At 42.1% G+C, this 18,806-nt stretch overlaps 2 protein-coding genes across 3 annotated transcripts in view; both read left to right on the top strand.

Annotated features, from left to right (window-relative positions):
- Positions 1 to 1,414: 1,414 nt before the first annotated feature.
- LOC131301679 (probable RNA-dependent RNA polymerase 1) overlaps positions 1,415 to 18,806 on the top strand; it is a 69,494-nt gene continuing 52,102 nt past the window's right edge. For both annotated transcript variants that reach the window (XR_009191389.1, XM_058328057.1), the window contains exon 1: positions 1,415 to 1,560. The gene's annotated coding sequence lies outside the window, so the exon portion shown is untranslated. The remainder of the gene's footprint in view (positions 1,561 to 18,806) is intronic.
- LOC131301680 (RNA-dependent RNA polymerase 1-like) overlaps positions 1,542 to 18,806 on the top strand; it is a 69,367-nt gene continuing 52,102 nt past the window's right edge. Inside the window, exon 1 of the mRNA XM_058328061.1 lies at positions 1,542 to 1,560. The gene's annotated coding sequence lies outside the window, so the exon portion shown is untranslated. The remainder of the gene's footprint in view (positions 1,561 to 18,806) is intronic.

Raw genomic sequence — 18,806 nt, 5'->3', positions numbered from 1 at the left:
CTTAAAAATTCACTTTATTACTTTAACTAACCATTTTTATAATGTCTACTACACCAGACTCTTTATCCAAAAACTACCTCAATAAAATATTTTATTTTTATCTGAAAACCATCCCACCTGATTTTGTAAGCTCTAGGCATTGGTATTGTGACAGCTCATGATAGGCAGAGAAGTTTCAAATGAAAAAGTAAAACATTAAAGAAATAGGTAGCAAGTGAACAGGAGCTCGTTTCAAGCAAAGAGTGACTGTAGCAATTGTAATTAGTAGCAAGCCTCAAGCGAGTCTGATGCTGCATCAATTTCGAACATTTACTCGTTACTTTAACAAGAAGTGGGGTTTAACGAGGGAGGTGCAGATGCCCTAAGTACCAGTCGGAGTCATCTTTTCCGCATTTGGCCTGTCAATAAAATAAAAAATGACAAAAACACACATCAATGTATTCTATATCATTTCAAAACAAAAAAAAAAGTATTCTATATAGTACTATTTTTCAATACATTTAAAAATATTATTTTATACAATTTTCATGAATATCAATATGCTTTTTGGACATTAAAATTAAAGAGGACAACAAAACAAGTTAACATAAGATAAGATTCTCTCTTGCCTTTAATTTAGACGGGATAAGACAGTCTAAATCTGAATTGTCAATTGCTAAAGTTAATGGTTCAGATTTAACGCGTATCGGTATTTGCTCAGAGACTCTTACCGGTAGTACTAACCGATAAGAGTTTCTAAAAAAATCTCAACCAATGTCGATATGATGCAAATTTGGATTGTTTCTTCTAATCCAAAACTTTGAGTATCCAAGCCCTTACTTTTCTATACTTCCCCTTATATTGGCTATAATCGATTTTTTTTCTCTTTTTGCTATATAGTTTCCAAACAGAGCGTCAGCCATGATTGATAGTAGTAAAATACGGAGTATAAAAAAAACACGCATTCTTGTAAACTTACAAGTGACTTATTTGGATATTTTTTATTTTTTTTAAATTTTTTGTTTAGCTTTTCATCGTAATTTTTGGGATTAATCGGTCGTCTCAACGAGACGAATTGAAAAAGTATAAAAATAAAAATCCGTGTTGAAAATTCAAATAAGACAATACTTTAGACAAATAAAATAGTTGTTTGATACTTTTTTCGTCTTTAGTGAACTTTTTTTTGCTTTTCATCATAATTTTGTACTATTTGGACTCCTATAATCGGGATGGATGATTAATCAAAAAAAAAAAATCACTCGAATCTAATAAAAATTTAGAAAAAACAAATAAAATACACAAAACAAAGAAGTAAAATAAATTTACAAAAATGGAGTTGAGGGCCAAACGGCCACTTAGGATGAAGGTCCTACCTAACAGTGGATCATATTTCCCAATATTTTCGCCTATATTATGGGGGGAAAGGGAGAGGGCCGGGGGGGAGAGAGAGAGCGCTAATATAAACCACAAGAGAGAGAGAGAGAGGAGGAGGAGGAGGAGGAGGAAGGGGGAGAGAGGTCAGTTTTGCTTATGTGATTGAACTATACTGGCTAGTAGCGGTTGAGGTCTCTGCATCTTCTTGTGAGTCTCTCTCTCTCTCGCTCTCTCTCTCCACTTGCATGAACTTTGATCAATTTTTATATTTATATCTCGAGAATTCTGCCTCTATACCACGTATGGTTCACGTACGCAATATGAACTCTTATTTAGTTGCTGATCATATATTTTTGGTAGTAAATTTATTGAAAAGGCATTAAGGGAATCTCTAGTTGCTGATTTTGCTTCTTTAAGCTTTACTATTTGTGTGTTTTTGCCGAATGCAGTGTATTTGTCCTGCTTAGTGATTTTGATTAATCTTTTGTTTCGTCATCTGGAAACTTGAGAGGAGGAAACATATATTTATTGAGTATAAAAATTACAGTTGGTAGATTGCTCGAAATCCTCTCTTCTATGTGACATTATTAATATTGAACTTGTTATCGTTCATTAACCTCATGGGAAGGTGAAAAATTTACTATATCTCTGCATAATTAACCGGAGCAGTGCTTTTAACATAGATGTCTGGACAAATAGGTCCGGAATGACACGATGCACACCTATTACACCCGAAGAACGGCTCCGAACTGTGCCTACTGCCTACAGAAAATTAAGGAATTTAGAGCTTCTTTTTTTTTTTTTTTTTTCCTACTTTGCTTTTACAAGTTGGTTTTTGATAATTTTCAAGAAGCTAATCCATACAGGGTTCTATTATTGGAATATTGTCAACCATTAATTTTCTTCGTCTTTTTATCTTGTGGACTGATCTCCGATGATCTATAAATGTACCTCTATTTTTTTTTCCTTTTTTTCCGTTCGGTGAATTATGTACCTCTCTTCTTATCAATCTCCAGTTAGTTTTTGTTTCGCTATAGTTTTTCTCTTCTCTTACCAAAACCATTCTTCAAAGTTTAGTCCCTTTCTGTTATTTGAGTATGCCTTGGCAAATCGGCAGTTTTTTTGTTTTTTGTTTCCGAAATTTATCTCACGCACACGGAGCCTTTTTGTATTTGCATCTCTCTTGAGTGAGAGACCAGAGAGGGAAATTTGTGAGGTTTGTTTGTAGTAGCAATGTAGCTCAGAGATGAGAGAGTGTGATTAGATGAGAGACCTCTCACTTGTAAAGCTTCGGTCGTCTGAATAATTGCTCCGGTTTACCACCGTAGATGTACTCAATTTTAAAGAACCACGTATATTCTGTGCTTGTGTGTGTTTGGTTTTGATCCTTGGGACACAACAAATGGTATCAGAGTCCAGGTGGCCAAAACACAAAGCAACACTTTGTTTTTTCGCCTCTGTCAAAATCTGCATTTTTTTGAAACAGCTCGAAAAGACGATCTGATCTGTCCATCCTGTTCGTCACGTCGAAATGATTCCAGAAAGGTTTAATATACCTCTGTTTGACGTTGGGGTGATCCAAATCTGTTGGTCAAAATTTGAGTTTTTGGGTCAAAACCCAATTTTTTCCCCCACTGTGCGTGATCTGGTTTTCCTGAAGAAGATGATGACATCATCATGATGTCATCATCCAGTCAGTGTGGCAGCCATGTCAGCTGATGGACCGACTCAGCATGCACAATCAGCAAAATATTTGGTGGAAGGAATATTCCAGAAATTTGGTTTCGTAATTCCAAAGCCGTTCTGACTCCGTTTTTTGCCTAAGTAGTCGATTTTGACTATCTCAACGTTTTGGATCCTACCGTGTGCTTTGTTTTCTGAGATTCGACTCCGAAGGTTGCTGTCCTGCCCGTTTTTGTGTGAAAAATGTGTTTTCCGACATTTTTTTGTACCGGTCAAGCTGATTTCAACAAGTGTGGACTTGTTATTGACTAAATCAGATGTTCAGGATGCAACTGTGATGTTTGTTCTGCAAGATCCCGACCCATTGTTCCTCTATTGTTCTTCTGAACACACCCCCCCCCACCCCCACCCCCCGGCTCTTTTTTTTTTTTTTGGGGAACATGATAGAAATGCTCTTTTGAAGCCTTAAAATGGCCGTTTATGGCGTTTTCGGGCACCGAGAAATTATTCGGGATGCTTGATTGGTCGATTCTCTTGGTGTTAAGGATGGTGCATCCTCTGTTAGTTGCGGTTTCAGAAGAGGAACCTATTTGACGCCGTTGTGAAGCTCGGTGGAGAGATATTTTGGAAGTCTTGGTGTGAGCAAGGTATCAATTTGACCTCCTGGAGTGTTTGGCGGTCTGTTTGTTGTCGCCGGTTCTGTGCATGGTTGTTCAATCATGGATTGTTTGTTCGATAGCAAATCTGGTTAAACCGTTTGTTTACTGTTTTCTGAAGACGAAGATTCTAATTCTTTTTGTCAGTGTTCATCATCTGTTGGCCATTCTAAGGAGTGGTATTCTGGGATTTTCCTATCAAATCTGGCATTCTGTTCAAGCACAATTGGTGCTTTTAGATGCTGATCACATCTATGGGACTTGGCGATAGGTGGAGTCCATTCGTAATTCATGGTGGAGCTGTCTATGTTCAATATGGGCCGGACTTGTTGCACTATCTCGTCATTGCCATTCGAGACGATGGTGGTCTTAGGTGGCATCCGTTCTTCTGTTTGCTATCGAAACCTATTTGGAATGTGGTAATCTTGCAACATTGGAAATTCTGTCAAAATAACCCAAGGGTTGAAGGAGAATGGTTTTTAAGGAGGCTGTGTCCCCACCATTCTGTCTTGGAAAATTTCCAATGGTTGATAGCAAGAGTTACTCAGTTGGAATTCGTTTCTGGAAATTAGCTTGAAACTTCATAAACATGGCTCTGTAGGGAGGTATTCCCGAACACATACTTTTAGTTGCCGAACACGTGATAATCGGGAGCACGTAGTAAGTATGACAGGACTTACCGCCGGGCAATATAGTGAACAGCAATATGGACCAATGATATGAGAAGTCATTGATCCATGCTGTTTGTTCGGCAAACTAAGGACCAAGTTACATGTGAAGTAGATGGTCCAAAACAGACTGTTCGGTTATAAACAGCCGAACAGATGAAGCAAAGAACCAAGCACGTGATACGAGGGATCACGGGTTAAAAAGCAATGCAAATGGTATGTGGGACCATAGTTTGAATATAGGGAGGACAGTCATCATGCTAAACAAATGTTCGGCAAGATGGACCAGTGACATGAGAAGTCAATGGTCCAAGCCATCTGTTCGGCGACGAGATGGCCGAACAAAAGAAAGAACTTCAGTCAAGTATTGGAGCATAAGGAACATTCTGGAAGAGTCCAAAAACAATAGTATTCCGTTAAGGAATAAGATCCCGAGAATATAGGATCTGATAAAGATACCCAACGAGTATGGGATGTTCGGCTTGTTATGGAAAAGAGTCCTACAAGGATTAAAGTAATGAACTGATAAAGGAAACGAGAATCCTTGATATCTTGGGATTCCTATACGAGTTAGGAATCCTAAGGCAACACGGATGCTTGGCTAGCAAGCATATGCAAATCTATATATAAGAGGTAAACCTAGAGGTAAACGGTACGCAATACACTGTATTCTTATTGCTTTCCTACTGATAATTAGGGTTCGATTTCTAGTACGTGATACTAACAAAAGCATCGGAGGGCCTTTGCCACGAGAGGCAAAGGTGCACTCACCCCCTGTCTATTTTGCAGATTAGGGTTCAGACGACGAGTTAGGGTTCCGATGAAGAGGCACGAATAAGCTGTTGCGATCCAGTTGATCCGAATTACCAATTGTTTTCATCCCCCTACAATTGGCGCCGTCTGTGGGAAAAAACAAACTTTTTTGAAAAAGTAATCATGACGGAAGAAAATCCAGTCACTCCATTTAGTCCAAAGGACCAGTTGGGTGGGGGAAGGGATAAATCCCCACCAGGCGCTCCGAGAAAGCCCACTGGAAGACATGATAAAGATAACTCCAAAGAAAAAGGAGACAAAACAGCTACTGGCTCCACGAGAAGGAGTAGGTCTCATCGAAGAGAAGAGTCAATTACTCGTTCGAAGAGTATACACAATGATGATGATGTCCTTGATAAAAAGAGAAGAGAAATCGAGGAGTATGCTCGTTTAATTAGAAAACGAGAGTACGAGATACGAGAGCTGCAGCAGGTACGAGAGCACCCAGAAGATTCTGGACTCTCTCGAAGGAATTCCCAGAGAGACGGACGGGCTCTGATGGTTCATAAGCAGACTCATTCACGGAGAGGAAGGAGCAGAAGTCCTGTTATAGGGTGTCACGAGGCTTCTCCACGAAAAAGGGGAAGAAGAAGTAGAAGCCAAACGCCTGAGAGAAGGGCTTCTTCACGGAAAAGGAGGAGCAGAGACCGAAGTTCTACTCCCGAGGAAGAGGAAACAAGAAAACATCATCGAGATAGGTACGAGAGACCTAATGCTGATTGGATCAAGGCTTCGGCCCACAAGTCAAAAGAGCAAGAGGATGGGACAGTGACTGCACGAGAAGCAGCACGCAAGGCCCTGAGTAATATTGCAGCCTCCCCCTTTACAAAGAGGCTACAAGAGGCTAGGTTGCCGAGCAGAGTGAAGCACGGTGCGTTCGTACTTTACGAGACAAATACGGATCCCGTGGCTCACATTCAGCATTATCAACAGGCTATGTTTATGCATGAAGGGGATGATTCCATCTTGTGCAAGATGTTTCCCTCCAGTCTTGGCAAGGTGGCTTTATCCTGGTTTCATAAACTGGCCCCACGATCCATACGAGGATGGAGGCAGTTGGCCGAGGAGTTCACTGCTCGGTTCTTGACAAGCAGAAAAGCCCCAAAGACTTTTGAGAGTCTTTCCACCATCAAACAGGAGGAGAACGAACAGATCAGGGATTATGCAAAGAAGTACTGGGAGACTTTCAACGAGATTGAAAGTTGCAGTGAGGAGTACGCAATTGCTACTTTCAAGACTGGTCTGCCTGTTCGAAGAGAGTTGCGTCGTTCATTGAATAAACATCCGGTAGCCACACTGGCTAAATTGATGGAATGGATAGAGCAACACGCCAGAATGGAGGATGACATACTCCGTGAAGATGGCAGGACGGTTGCCGAACAGCCAAAGGCACCTGCCAAAAAAGTGGATAAGCCAGAGCCCAAGACTTATAAAGAGAGAAGGGAATATGGGCAGGCTAAGAAAGAGCCGTACAAAGATAAGCAAGCTCCTGACCCAAAAGCTTTCTTTTCTATCACTACGGTTTGGAAGGAACCAATATACAGGATTCTTTATCGAATAAAGAATCAGCCATATTTCAAGTGGCCCCCGAGTCTAGGCGGAGACAAGGATGCAAAACGTGCTACGAATCAGCACTGCAGTTACCACAAAGATTGGGGCCACATGACCGAGAATTGTGAGATGTACAAGAGGCACCTTGATGATTTAGTCTCTCGGGGCTATCTCAAGGAATTTATCCAAGAGGATCCAAAGGAAAAAGGGAAAGCTATGGAGCTGGGTTACGAACAAAACCCTAAAGGTGTGATCCATATGATACATGGGTTGGCTACACCTTATACGAGGAATGAGGTGAAGCTGTTGCAATGGCAAGTCAGACACGATCAGCATGTGATGCGTTTGGGAAATAAGAGAGGACGAGAGAATGATGTGTGCAACGAGAGCATAGCATTCACTGACGATAACTTGGGGGAGGTCCAAATACCCCACAACGATGCATTGGTCGTAACCCTACAAGTTGAAGAGTATGACATCGAGAGAATTCTAGTGGACTCAGGAAGTTGTACAGAGGTGTTGTACTACGATGCGTTCAAGAAGCTAGGGTTGGCCCAAACAGACTTAGAGCAGTCTACAACGCCTCTCATTGGGTTTGGTGCAGGAGTAGTCTGGCCCCTTGGGAAGGTAACGTTACCTGTTCGGGCTGGGACAGTAGTGTTAAGAACAGATTTTTTGGTGGTCGATGTCCCTTCTTCCTATAACGCGATTATAGGGAGGACGTGGTTGCACAAGATGAGAGCAGTCTCCTCGACTTATCACCAGATGATGAAATTCCCAAGTTCAAATGGGATTGAAGTCCTTAAAGGCAACCAGAGGGTGGCACAACAATGTTTGATTTCCATCATCAAAACAGCCCCAAAGACCCTCCATGTTCATACATTAGAAGTACCAGATCAACCAACCATCGAGGATGTTGGAAGAAGCCCGGCTGAAAAAGTGGTTGAAGGATTGGAGAAGATTCAGATCAACGAAACTGATCCTGAAAGATATTTTTTAATTGGGGAATCACTACCAGCAAACGAAAAGGCTGAGTCGATAAGATTTCTAAAGGAGTATATTGATATTTTTGCATGGGTGCCAGAAGAAATGCCCGGGGTGGATGCAAATGTGATTTGTCACCATTTAAACATTGACCCTCAGCACAAGCCAATCATTCAGAAAAAACGAAGGGCAGCCGTGCAGCATGTAGATGCAGTGATTGAGGAGGTCGATCGTTTACTGGAGGCCAAGGCAATACGTGAAGTCTATTACCCAGAGTGGTTATCCAACACTATTGTGATAAAGAAGAAGAATGGGAAATGGCGTGTCTGTGTGGACTTCACAGACCTAAACAAAGCGTGCCCTAAGGACAGTTTTCCTTTGCCCAGGATTGACCAATTGGTTGATGCAACCTCTGGTTACGAACGAATGAGTTTTCTCGATGCATATCGAGGATATCATCAGATTGCTATGTTTGAACCTGATCAAGAGAAGACTTCGTTCATCACACCATGAGGGTTATACTGCTACAGTGTCATGCCGTTTGGGCTGAAGAATGCTGGGGCTACATACCAAAGACTTGCAACCATTATGTTCAAGAAGCTCATTGGGAAAACTTTGGAAGTTTACATAGATGATATGGTGGTAAAGAGTCGAGAAAAAGGAGGGCATATTACTGATTTAAAAGAAGTGTTCGAAATCCTGAGGAAGTATAAACTAAAACTCAACGCCTCGAAGTGTGCGTTTGGAGTTGGTTCAGAAAAGTTCCTGGGCCATTTGGTAACCATGAGAGGGATAGAGGCAAATCCCGATCAGATTGATGCCTTGCAGAGACTACAGAGTTCCAAAACTACCAAGGAAGTCCAGAGGCTGACTGGAATGGCAGCAGCACTTAACAGATTCATCAGCAAGTCAAGTGCTAAGTGCAGACCCTTTTTTCAATTGCTGAAAAAGAGGGAGGGATTTGAATGGGGAGCAGAATGTGAGCAAGCTTTCCAGGACATGAAGAAGTACCTGGCCGAACCCCCATTATTGTCAACTCCACAGCCAGGTGAGTCTTTAATTCTGTACTTAGCTGTTTCCGAGCATGCAGTAAGTGCAGTCCTGTTGAGGGATTTGAGGATCGAACAAATCCCAATTTATTATGTTAGCAAGACATTGTTGGATGCAGAAACGAGATATCTGCCTTTAGAAAAACTTGTCCTGGCACTTAGGACAGCCACAAGGAAATTGCCACACTATTTCCAAAGCCATAAGGTTGTGGTTTATACTGAGTTTCCATTAAAATCGTTGCTACGAAAGGCAGACTTTTCGGGAAGGATCTCGACATGGTCCGTGGAGTTAAGCCAGTACGATCTCGAATATCAGCCACGCACAGCAATCAAAGGCCAAGTGTTGGCTGATTTTGTGGCAGAATTTTCACCCACTGTGGCTCCCCTACCTCCTACGAGAAAGGAACAGGTGACTGAGACATCATCCATGAAGGATCAACCTTCAGCCGAATAGGATCCCACGGAGTGGAAGCTATTTGTTGACGGATCAGCATGTAATACTGGTTCAGGAATTGGGGTAGTCCTGTTTCCTCCTCAAGGAGTTCTGATTGAACTATCTGTTCGGCTTGGATTCAGTGCAACAAATAATGTAGCTGAATATGAGGCACTCCTGGCTGGATTGAGGAGTGCAAAAACCCTTAAAGCAGAACGGGTTAGGGTATATTGTGATTCTCAGCTTGTGGTGAATCAGCTGTCCGGCGAGTATGAAACTCGAAATGAAAAGATGGTGGCCTATGTGCAGGCAGCCAAGGACTTGCTTGATACCTTCGAGAGGGTATATATTGAACAAATAAGTTCTGAACAGAATGCTCATGCAGATTCATTAGCTTGGTTGGCTGCGGCTGTTCCTACTGAGTTCAAAAGGAAGGTAGCAGTCGAATATCTGAATGAGCCGAGCATTGGGAGGAATGTAGACTTGGTCTTGGACGTGAACCAAGGACCAAGTTGGATGGACCCAATCATGGAGTTCTTACGAGATGAGATACTACCATCTGACAAAAAAGAGGCCCACAAAATAAGGGTCAAATCTGCTAGGTTTTGGCTGTCCCCAGAGGGTAAGTTGTACAGGAAATCTTTTACAGGCCCATATTTACTATGTGTACATCCTGAGATGGTACAAAAGTTCCTTCATGAAATCCACGAGGGAACATGTGGGAGCCATGCTGGAGGCAGATCCATTGCCCACTGAGCAATTACTCAAGGCTACTGGTGGCCACACATGCAAGAAGATGCAAAGGTGTATGTGAAGATTTGTGAGAAGTGTCAAAAATTCTCACCAATGATTCGAACACCCGCCGAGGATCTCGTGCCTTTGACAAGTCCCTGGCCTTTTGCTCAATGGGGGATGGATATTGTGGGACCATTGCACAAAGCAACTGGGAATCGAAAATTCCTGCTTGTAGCAACTGACTATTTTACAAAGTGGATTGAGGCAGAACCACTGACCAAAATCACTGAACCTATGATAGAAAGGTTCGTGTGGAAAAGCATCATCACTCGCTTTGGGGTCCCTTACTCATTGATCACAGACAATGGATCCCAATTTCAGAAGAAATTTAAGGCTTTCTGTGCTCAATTTGGAATACGAAATTATTATTCCACCCCAGCCTACCCTCAGAGTAATGGGCAAGCGGAGGCGTCTAATAAAACTATCCTTGATGGAATCAAGAAAAGATTGGACAAAGCTAAGGGAAAGTGGCCTGACGAGTTACCATTAGTTCTGTGGGCTCACCGAACAACGCCTAGGAGGTCTACGGGAGAGACCCCCTATTCACTGGCCTATGGAACAGAGGCTGTCATACCTCTGGAGGTGGGTCTGCCAACCAACAGGACCGTTTTGGTTGAAAGTGGAGGCAATGACAGGGCCCTTCAAATCGAGCTTGACCTTGCCGAGGAGAGGCGAGAAAAGGCCTTGGTACATCTTGCTTCTTACCAAGAACAGCTGATGAAAAGCTACAACAAGCATGTTCACCCTCAAGAGTTTGGTGTTGGGGACCTCGTACTACGAAAAGTGCTCGGCAACACCAAGGCGGCCAATGAAGGCAAGTTGGGGGCAAATTGGGAAGGTCCGTATCGAGTGACTGAGATTGTAGGCATGGGGGCCTATAGATTGGTAGATTTGGATGGTAATCCAATTCCGAGGCCTTGGAATGTCCATAATCTACGAAAATTCTTTGTTTAAAAGAAGCATTCAGTTCTGTTTTAGATTTGCACTACGTGATTGTGTGGGAATTACGAATATAATTCCCTTGTTCTATATTTTAGTTGCAAGGGGTACGAATAACGCCCTCTTGAGCTTTACCGATTATGAATAAAATCACTTTTTTAGTATAATTGTTATGTTCTAATCTAGAATATTGGTATTTGTTTTAAATACGAACTACGAAATTAGTTTCCCTCATTCGTATTGGGGAGCAGGGTATACAGTTAAGTACGTGAAACTTAAACACAAGTAGTTCTAAGTATGTGATACTTAGGCGTTTTTGTGTGAGTACGTGATACTTAACAAGTATGAAACACTTGTATGGATTTTTAAAGTACGAGAAAACTTAAACGTTATCCAACACACGAGTAGTTCTAAGTACGTGATACTTAGAAGTTTTTGTGTGAGTACGTGAAACTTAACGAATGCAAGTACGAGACTCTTGTAAACGTTTATTGGCATGGCTTGAAAACATAACGAGTATATGTTAGCCACATTTATTCAAGTACGAGAAACTTAAAAACGTTAAGTACGTGAAACTTATAAATATCTGTTCTTAAGTATGTGAAACTTAAAAAGAACACCTATATGATTATATGAACCTTACAAGTGTTTGTACCAAAATACTTGAAAGATTTGAAAACGAATACAAGTATGAATACACTTGTATGTACTAAAATTGAAAATAGTACGAGACACTGGGAAACAAATGTTTTTAAGTACGTAAAACTTAGATTCAGTACAAAGAAATCATGTTTGTAGGATCTGCGCGAGTACGAGATACTTATGCAAACAAAACACATATGATTAAACTGGATCAAAAGTACGAAATACTTAGATAAAACTGATTTGCACCTAAAAATGCAAAAAACGAGGGAAGCCGAGCAAAACATAAGGTTATGCCACGAAGGGCCGAATACCTGTGTTAAACAAAGTATTTGATTGTACTGATGCCTCACAGGGCCAAAATATGCTTATGGTCACGCAGGACCGGCAACAGTTTATATACTTACCAGCTTAGTCCACATTCTGGACCTCTGGAGTGTTAGTATTGATCTCAGTATCAGCACCATCTTCAACTACATTCTCTTCCAAGTTTATGGGCTCAAGGGTCGAAGCCCGAGCGAGAGATTGAGCAGGGTGCACGCCTGTGGGTGTGTCTTCTTCAGCATTAGCAAATTCCTCAATTTGCTGTTCGATGTCGTCCTCCGGATGTCCTGCTGGTTCCTGAATATTCTGAGAAAGGGTGCTCGGCAGATCATTGTCAACCCAGAGGGGTGAATCCTCAGCAACCCTTACCTTGGTCAGACATGCCTCCCAGCATGCGGTCCAGATCTGGTCCTGTATAGCTGGCATCTGTTCGACGTAGCTTGTTGTTGTGGCGTCAAAACCCTTATGGTACCCTTCTTCATAGGAGGCTTTTTTGGTGTTATCGATCTCCAACAATGCCTGATTGAGGCCCTCCTCAGCAATCTCCAGCTGGCCTTTCGCTCCTTCAAAGTCAGCTTTAGCTTTATCTCTCTCTCTCTAATCTGGTAATGGTACGGAGCAGTCTTGTGTTGTTGTTCAGTAGTGAGATCCTTTCGTTATCTGCATCCTGAAACTTCTGGCCCAGTGTGACCATTTTTTGCATAAACTGGCAAAAACACCAAGTGGTAAGTGACAGGTGTAGCAATATATTATACGTGGTATACGAAATATACATAAAGACTTATATGAAAAGATTAAGTCACATTACCTTGATACCACTGACGAGTCCAGTGGAGACAAGCCGATCAGGAGCAGCCTCAGATTCCTTCTACGTGTCTACAGGAAGCAGTAGACCTTGGGCGAGGGCGAGTGCTGTTTCCGAAGAGCTGGCACTGTCCCCAATGTGAACAGGCCGATCGCCCCTAATGAGATTGGGGGTCCAGCTTTCGGGAAGCACTGGAGTACTCGAAGAAGGGGGTTGTTGGACTAAAGTAGTGGTTTGGGTAAGGGCGTCCCCAGTTTCTTCGCTTCTGGGACGTTTGTCCCGATGAGCATCAGTAGCCTCCACGGGACTATCTTCTTCCCGAGGAGAAGATGACGATCTTGCAGATCCCCCCCTATTGCGACGTGAAAGTGGGGGAGGGGCGCCAGTTGATGCTACCCTATTGGTAGCACCACGTCCCCGTGAGGAGACAGTGAGTAAAGAACTGAGGTTAATGGGTTGGTGCGTCATCGTACCTGAGGTTGGAGGTGATCGAGAATATCCGGATGAGGACGACTGACTGGTAATTTGGAGAGGAACGGGTTGTTGTTCGGCAATGACTTGCCTACGACCAGATCTTCTTAGGACCACCCGTGTTTGAGGTATACCGTCAGGAATAGCAATTTCGCCTAACTGACCGGCAAGAGTGACACCAGCTTAAAGCCTTGAATTGTGTGGTTGGGGAGCCGTGGATGTAGACGCAGCACTAGTGCTAGGGTGGGCAAGTCTTCTGTCGATGACCCCTCTGTACGAAGGATCGTATCCCAGCAGTATATCAGCGTCTCGACCCCAACCAGCTGTTCGGGTACCTGGTTCTCCTGTGTATTTTAGGATCCTGTTTATATCCTCTGTTCGGACGTAGCTCGGCTCACGTCTAGGACGTTTGTTAACGTTCTCAGCTGCAAGATTGGAGTTATAAAACCAAAATTAGGCACATGGAAAGCTACGAGAAAGCAGTAAATGAAGAAATTGCAAAAGATAAAAAGCAAGAGCATATGTGGATAACCCCATATGTGGGGGCAATGGAGCCCTAGCACTTGGCCATCCTCTCCTAGTGGCTCAAAGGCTCCAGTGACATAGAGAAAATCAATCTCATGATCCCGAGCGGAGTCTGGCAGGTTGAGCACGAGACGCTTTTCCGCCCTTCTAACTTTGAAATAGTAGGTATTGTATTCAGGGTTTAGTACAATACTGTGCCACCACTGAATATCACAAATTCCTAACTGGGTCCCCAGAATCCTATTTAAAGCTATTACACCCATTATCAGCCTAAAGACGTTTGTCGATACTTGCATGGGAGTCAGACTATACCAGTTTAGGATCTGGCAGAGTAATGGGTGAAGAGGAAATCGGACTCCACCTTCGACAATGGCCACAATTGGGATACACATTCTATCCCAAGAGCCACCGTCCCTATCTGCTCCTAAGGGGGCGAGTTCGAGCCCAACATTATCAGGAATGCTATACTCAGACCTAAATGCCATCATGGCAGTTGGGGTTTCGCAGAGTCTCCTAAACTTACTGGGTCTAGGAGGGTTTTCGTTGTCATCTGCCATGGATATATTCGAAGAAAAACTTAAAGATGGAAATGGGGGCGACTGAAACCCTAGAAAACGACCCACGAAACTGAGAATGGAGATCTCAGATAGAAACCTAAACAGAAGAAATGGAGTAAGAACGAGGATCTTACAAAGATGTTGTGACGATTTCCTGGAAAGTAATCGGATTTGCAGATGGCAGCGATGGCGGATAGCGGGATGTTTTCGCCTGGTTTCTAGAGAGAGAAGGAGCGAGTTTGAGTTTTGGGTAAAAAACCAAAAAGAGCCCTTTTAGGGGTTTAAGGGTAAGAGACGGAGACGAAACGTCTCCTCTCACGCCGTTGCAGGTTAAAGTAACGGAAAGCAGAAACCGTTCTGACGCCGTTTCATAGAACGTCAGTTCGAAATTAATGCTAGGCATATGAAACGTGCCACGTGGAGTCATTTACCCCGAAATGGTATAATGACAGAGGTGCCAAAAGGCATCAATGAAATATTGAAAATATGACTGCACGGGATCAGAAGAGTCTGGTCTAAATAAAATTCTGTTTCTAAGCATCATATATTGCCCCCGAACAGTGGTAAATAGATGAAGCTGGGGAGCAATTGTAGGGAGGTATTCCCGAACACATACTTTTAGTTGCCGAACACGTGATAATCGGGAGCACGTAGTAAGTATGACAGGACTTACCGCCGGGCAATATAGTGAACAGCAATATGGACCAATGATATGAGAAGTCATTCATCCATGCTGTTTGTTCGGCAAACTAAGGGCCAAGTTACATGTGAAGTAGATGGTCCAAAACAGACAGTTCGGTTATAAACAGCCGAACAGATGAAGCAAAGAACCAAGCACGTGATACGAGGGATCACAGGTTAAAAAGCAATGCAAATGGTATGTGGGACCATAGTTTGAATATAGGGAGGACAGTCATCATGCTAAACAAATGTTCGGCAAGATGGACCAGTGACATGAGAAGTCAATGGTCCAAGCCATCTGTTCGGCGACGAGATGGCCGAACAAAAGAAAGAACTTCAGTCAAGTATTGGAGCATAAGGAACATTTGGGAAGAGTCCAAAAACAATAGTATTCCATTAAGGAATAAGATCCCGAGAATATAGGATCTGATAAAGATACCCAACGAGTATGGGATGTTCGGCTTGTTATGGAAAAGAGTCCTACAAGGATTAAAGTAATGAACTGATAAAGGAAACGAGAATCCTTGATATCTTGGGATTCCTATACAAGTTAGGAATCCTAGGGCAACACGGATGCTTGGCTAGCAAGCATATGCAAATCTATAAATAAGAGGTAAACCTAGAGGTAAACGGTACACAATACACTGTATTCTTATTGCTTTCCTACTGATAATTAGGGTTCGATTTCTAGTACGTGATACTAACAAAAGCATCAGAGGGCCTTTGCCACGAGAGGCAAAGGTGCACTCACCCCCTATCTATTTTGCAGATTAGGGTTCAGACGACGAGTTAGGGTTCCGGTGAAGAGGCACGAATAAGCCGTTGCGATCCAGTTGATCCGAATTACCAATTGTTTTCATCCCCCTACAGGCTCTTTTGTTCGTCTACATCCGGCGACCCGTATTTCTATAATTTGTGAAGAGCTTTGTTTTGTATTCTCCGTTTGGTTTCTGGATACTACCAATTTTGGAGCACATGCATTTGGAGTATTTTGGGAAGCAGCTTTGGCATGATGCTTGAGGGAGGCAACTTGGAGCCAAGTTTGTATTGGCAATATTATTTTGCTTCTCTTGGTGGTATGTATCAATTTGGTTTGTTAGTTGATGTGTGTTCCGTTGCACTTGGGTCTATTTCTCTGAATTTAGATGCAGTCAGTTGCATTTTGGCATTGGCGCTGGTGGAGATAGATCATTGGATGACTAACCTGGTGGTTAGTCCTTTGGGGCTGATACTTGGTGCTGCAGATCTGTTGGAACTCGTTGAAGCATCGTTGGGTGCCTGCGCTCGATTGGTGACGGCCTTGGAGATGGTGACACGTCTCAGGTGTCATTTGTTGCAATACCATTGTGTTGGTACTTTGGAGTTGTCGCGACTTGTCTGAATTTAGTTCTGAAGTTTGCTTGAGACTTTAGAAATTTGGCTCTTCTGTTTGAATCGTTCCGGTAACCTGCGTTTCTTGTATTCCATTTAAGAGCATGGATATCTGCAGTTCTGTTCCGTTTTGTCTGTTTAAAGAGAGTTTGTCAGTTTTGCTTCCTCGGTTTTGGCTCTCTTAAACTCTCATTGGTTCGAGCTTCTGGAGAGTTGTGTTTGGTTTTGGTTTTTTGTTGCATGGATTGCATCTGGTTGTCCATTGTACGGATCTAAGGCTTTGTTGATTCGAGAATTGTCGTCAAGGTGGAGATTGTTGACTTTTGGGGCTATGGTGGCTCCCAGCCTCTTGAATGAGGATTTGGCTTATATCAACAAGCAGCCCAAATCTGTTTTGGATCTCTCCTCAGCCGAATTCTATCTTCTCAGCCTCCTTCAAAGTCATCTCAGCAGCCATGGAGTTAATTAGCTATGGGCATGGCTTGTGAACAGTTTGGTTTAGCTTGGCCTACAAATTGGAGCCTTTGGCTTTTGCATTTGCATCTCTCTTGAGTGAGAGACCAGAGAGGGAAATTTGTGAGGTTTGTTTGTAGTAGCAATGTAGGTCAGAGATGAGAGAGTGTGGTGAGATGAGAGACCTCACTTGTTAAGCTTCCGTCGTCTGAATAATTGCTCCGGTTTACCTCTGTGGGTGTACTCTATTTTGGAGAACCATGTATATTCTGTGTTTGTGTGTGTTTGGTTTTGATCCTTGGGGCATAACACAAGTTGTTGGCAAACTTGGTGCCATCACGGGCAGAATTTGTTGGGGAGAAACTTTCCCGTTTCCCATTTTCATGTTAAGTTGATATGCGTTGTTAGACAAGCTTAGTGAAGTGTAACAACATTTCCCTATCAAAAGTGTTACAGTTTTGTTTTCACTCGGTCTTTGATCTTAACTCTGATCTATTTGGTTTGAGGATATCCATTTTTTGAATATGCTTGAGCATTGTGTCCGTCCTCTTATTTTTTGTACTTTGGCACATTGTATTGTACGAGGGTTTTTTTTGACCAGATGACTATTAATGTCAAACATGCTTCAAGTTTTATTTCATAATAATGGAGAAATTCACTATATGTACCAGGATTTGAAAAGTCTCTAGGGGCAACAAGGCTACATGATCCCCTAGAGCCTAGGAGTAAGGCGACCATGCGCCTCATCAAAGTGAGGCACAAGTTTTAGATAAAAAAAAGCAGATCAATTCTACTATAGGATTCAACACAAGAAATACTTCTAACCTTCAAAATATCATACACCCTCCGTCCTTATTCTTTTGTCCCTTGTCCTATCCCAACCTGATAAAAAATTAATTATAATTTTTAACTGGTAATACTATTTATATGCAATATGAATTTTGTTTGATAGATCTTAATGAGCTCTTTTAAATGATATTTTTAAAATCACCTAAAAAATTATAGATTGCAAGATATAATCAATTGAAAAGTGGCAAAGACTCCCAAAAGGGACTAAAGAATGGGGACGGAGGGAGTAAACCATAACATTTCTAATGTTTAAATTACCAAATTCTAACCAATGCATAGCATCCATAACAAAGCTAACGTACTATCGTTTAGCTTGGGAAATGTAATAAAAAGTCATGCACACCTATTAATTGTCTTCAATACCACTTCATCAGTATACATAAGACAGAGCAGCAGCAGTGGCAGCAACGGTTCACAAGATCAGTTCTTCACTGAACAATCTGTGCTCATTTGTTGCAGCTAGGGTTAATGATCGAAGCCCTTATTATAAGGAGGATGTAATGTAGTGTTTCTCAACCTATAATACCATCAATGGATGAGATGAGATTTAGAACATATATGTCCGGAAAAGTCACTGAGGTGCGCGCCTCACGCTCAAATGCACTTCAAAAACTACGCCTTGCCTCAAGGTACTCGAGGTACCACGACTATGCCTCACCTAGTGCGCCTATGAAAACGCTAATATGTTCAATTAAAATACCTGAAAAGAAGTTAAAATCGTCAAAAAAAACATAAATTGCAGTAGCAACTTGAAACTATGTGAAGTTACTATATACATCGATTGTGTCTAGACACTAAACAAAATTCAGCAAACCCTAGTATGAAAATTTAAGTGATTCAAAATGTGATTGGGAATTGAAAACAATCAACCGTGTTATGGGTAAGTTTTCTTTATATAGGTTAAAAAGAAGGAAAAAATATTCTCGGCTCTGATTACTGCCACTGTTACGGTTTGTCGAATCTTACTCATCAGATTATGGAGGTTCTTATGGCAAAAGGAGCCAATCTGGTCTCTACGAATAAGGTGATCGTCGTGGCTCCCATGAAACGACTTATTATTTAATAATAGATTACGTTGATTTCTTTGAAGATGTTATCGGAGGACGTGTATGGTTAGGAAAAACTATTTTTGGCTGCTATGTACTATGAACAATTTGTCATTTTCCCATTTAGTGAAAAATTTGTGCTGTTACTTCTCTCATCG

Source organism: Rhododendron vialii, chromosome 9a (assembly GCF_030253575.1).
Source record: "Rhododendron vialii isolate Sample 1 chromosome 9a, ASM3025357v1".
Classification (NCBI taxonomy): Eukaryota; Viridiplantae; Streptophyta; class Magnoliopsida; order Ericales; family Ericaceae; genus Rhododendron; species Rhododendron vialii.
Note: the sequence above shows the minus strand (reverse complement) of the source record. Positions and strands in the feature narration are given on the sequence as shown.